Source organism: Pinus tabuliformis, chromosome 3_2 (assembly GCF_031772625.1).
Source record: "Pinus tabuliformis cultivar Carrire ecotype Pingquan chromosome 3_2, CPIR1, whole genome shotgun sequence".
NCBI lineage: Eukaryota > Viridiplantae > Streptophyta > Pinopsida > Pinales > Pinaceae > Pinus > Pinus tabuliformis.
The window spans coordinates 121,267,149-121,271,163 of record NC_142302.1 but is presented as its reverse complement, the minus strand read 5'-3'; positions in this window follow the sequence as shown (position 1 = coordinate 121,271,163).

Genomic DNA, 4,015 nt, shown 5'->3' with positions numbered 1-4,015 from the left:
GAAATGGTGATACTAGAAAAGTTCACACAAAACCATAAAATGACAATCAATCAAAGAGAAGGATTGGCTCCCCAGCATGGTCGCCAATTTGTGGTGTAGGTAAATTCTCAGTGTGGACACAAACAATTCCTCTAGCCAGAGAGAGCAGGTCTAGCTACAAACAAACAATCTATTGAAAATCTCCTTAAGATAGAATCGATTAAGAGGGCCTACCTTTTAGAACGCTATTCCGCTTGGTGATGATCCTGCTTCCTCACTCAACTATATTCTGTTTCCTTCCTTCGAATACCTGAAATAAGTAAACAACAACAACAAAAAACGTGACATCATGAAATATTGTATTCAACCTACTTAATAGGTGAAGGAACGTTAAGCCATAAATATGTAAAATGACACTTCATGTAGGAAATCAATTGATAGTTGCATTAATATAAATTAGAAAGAGATTACAACTGGTGCCTTGACGTTGCTAGTCTCCTTCAACGTATCCGGGTTCCCACACTTCTGCTAGCACTTCATGGATAGCCCCAACAAATGGAAGTTTAAGGCCTCTTTCCCTCTAGTCCAAAACCAAACCAAAATCACACTATTCTCCCTTAAACACACACTAGAAGTCTATAAGCTATAAATGACTTGCTGGTTATTCACACTTGCTTCAAAACTCTAACTAGCTTTTGCTTGGGAAAAAGAGAGGCTTATATAGCTTGGATGGATGGGATATGGTTCCTCTCATCATGGGAGAAGGTCTTATCTCTTGAAGTTGTTCCATCCTAATAGGGGAAAGGAGCCCAAACTGATTTCCTCGGCTCTATCCGACCCAACCATCTACTAGACTTTCGTTACGAAGCTTCTAGACATGGAAGCTTTGACTCCTTATTTAAAAAACCTTCCAAAATATGATCAACGTGACTGGAAAAGGGCTTAGTCAATCCGATCGGTATGGGGGTTAGTTTTAACCTTTGTAAATCGACATGAGGATAAAACTAGTCAGTAGCGTTGGTCTTGTAAACTGGGATAGAAGGAAGATTCTTGGGAAATGATGCAAAGGGGAATTATTCTGCTCATGAAGAGGGACATATTGGGAGTTTCTTCATGATGGGAAAGCATGTTGGGTACACTGTAGAGGTCCTCCAATATTGTAGATGGGGAGTACAGGGACAATGACAAAATGTTGTGTAACAGGATAAGTAGTGTATATCTAGTTAACTAACTTTTCAAATAATTCATCATTTATTTAACTTGAACCATGCATCAATACTTATTTAGACATTAATTAAATAGTAACCATGTGCAGTAAGAACAAAACAAACCATCACACATAAAAAATACACTAACACACATGAAAACCCAGATTTTTTAGGTGGAAACCCAATGTGGGAAAAAGCCACCATTGTTTTCGTCTCTGTCTTTGTATTTTATTATAAATAAAACATCTTAGAATCTTGTATGGGCGTAGAATCATACTAGCACGTAGGCACCCACCCGCAGAAGGCTACAACCTTCTCTCGTTCTCCATCACCCATTGGAAGGGAGCTTCAAACCCGTGATCTCATTTACAGGCACGCACCAGAAGGGAGCTCAACCCCCCTTATCAAATTTAACAGCTGCCATTGGAAGAAAGATTCAAATCCCTTACTTAAGGCTCCAACCCTCAGTACTTTCATGGACCACGTTTCATAATTTTCATACTAGATCTACCTAAACCAAAACATCAAATATGTAGGCCACGTTTCATCAAATTTTCAGACTGGACCCATTACCATCATTTAAGACCAATATCAAATAAAAAACTGAAACCAATCACTGCATCACATCACTGGACGAACTTAGTCATTAAATCATTAAATGAACCAATTACTGAATCTCAAACAACCAAAGCAACTAGATAATCTCAAATCATTGTATAGTCTTCATCAAAATGTTAGACCACTTATTGTTCATCACAGAAATTAGATCCTGTCATTGCAAACCCTGGACAATGTTATGTCATAATATATACACTATCATTATGATACATACCTATGTATATACATGCTTTCTCTTCAGATAACCTGCATATAGATCTCAAAGCACTGAACCATGAAACTGAATCACTATACTATTGAATTCAATCACTGAAACACATACTGACCTTGTCACATATATCTGAACCAAATACATATCATATCATAAGAACACCATTACTATTCAACATTTTATAACATAATCAGTTCAACCTCAACTAGTAATGTCAAACACAGATCATCATGAAAGACTTCATTGACAAACAACAATAAACACAACAAGACTGATCATACATCATATTAAGCAAAACCCTAACATATGTACGTGAACCTTATAAGACACTTCCGCATATGTACGTGCCTTTCAAGAAGCATACTTGCTTATAGATATGTCCATACTTCAGAATCGATACGCTACTACCTAGAAGCAGATCCGCATATGTACGCGATCTTTCTGAAGAAAATCTGTGTACGTATATGTAACTATTAAATCATATCTTCACTACACAACAAAACATCAATCAAACCCAAATATCGACAAGCATTGTAATAGACACACATCATAACATCATAATCACAAATATATCAACCCATAAGCATATTATTCAATGTGTAGTCATTTCAGATCTATAAGATCTCATCCATCATCACGCTCCCAAGTTCACATCTATTTCAGATCAAACAATTCATCAATAAGCCATCTCATGCACACACAAAACACTATGATCTCCATCTCCTTATATAGCTTAGGACTTAGCCAATACCATGGGCCAAACCCTCAGTTATGGCAATGGTATTCTTTGACGGGATCAAATATCCATTGCCATGCTCATTACTATGGCTCAATACCATGGTAAAGACCCATGATATTTAGAATACCATGGTGTGGAAACTGTACGCAACTTTTCTTCACCATACTTGCGTATGTACGCAGATTTGCTTCACAGAACCCGCATATACTTCCTCAAACTTAATCTTTATCATTCCTCTGTCTGACTGTCTCTAAATTGATATTACTTTGTCCAATATTTCTGTCACATCTGTACTGGCCTGAATACTCATCATACTACCATCATGTTGACATATTTATTAAGTAGGCTAACATCAAGGACAACACATTTTTCATAATGTGAACAAAGCAGGAAAAATATTTTCTATGAAATGAAATAAAGAGTTAGTATGGAAGTTGAAAAAGTCTTTGTATGGGTTAAATCAATCAGCAAGGATGTGGTATCAAAAAAATTGATACTCATATATTGAGACTTGGATTCACAGGGAGAAAAGTGGATCACTCTCTGCATTTAAATTAGTTGATGACCACATTATTTATTTGGTCTTGTATGTATATGATATGTTACTAATTGGAAATGACAAGGAAATCATGCACGTGGTGAAAAATCAAGTATTCTCTAAATTGACATGAAGGATATAAGTGCTACAAATTTCATCTTGGGCATGGAAATTAGAAGATACCGAGCAAACATGAAACTTTGATGAAGTGAGAGGAAGTATGTTCAGATAATATTGTAGAGGTTTGATATGCAGGAATGTAAATTGATAAAGGTGCATAGTCCTGTAGGTGTAAATTTATCTATAGATTAATGTCCCAAGACACAATAAGATGAAAATGGCATGTCCCATGTTCAATATTACAGTTTGGTTTGAAGTTTGTTGTATGTACTAGACTAGACATTGCACATGCAGTGGGAGTATTGAGCAAGTATATATCAAATCTAGGGAAAAAGCATTGGACGATAATAAAGAGGGTTTTTAGATATTTGAATGACACTATTAGCTATGGATTGTGCTACCAAGGAAGACCAAGATTGGAAAGACTGTTGGACATACATCACTATATTGATACAAATGAGGCCAAATATCTAGATTGTAGAAGATATACAAGTGGGTATGTGTTTAACCTATTTAGAGGAGCAATCAATTGGATGAACAAGAGATAGTTTGTAGTGGCACTCTCAACTATAAAAGTTAAATACATGGAAACAACCCATGCA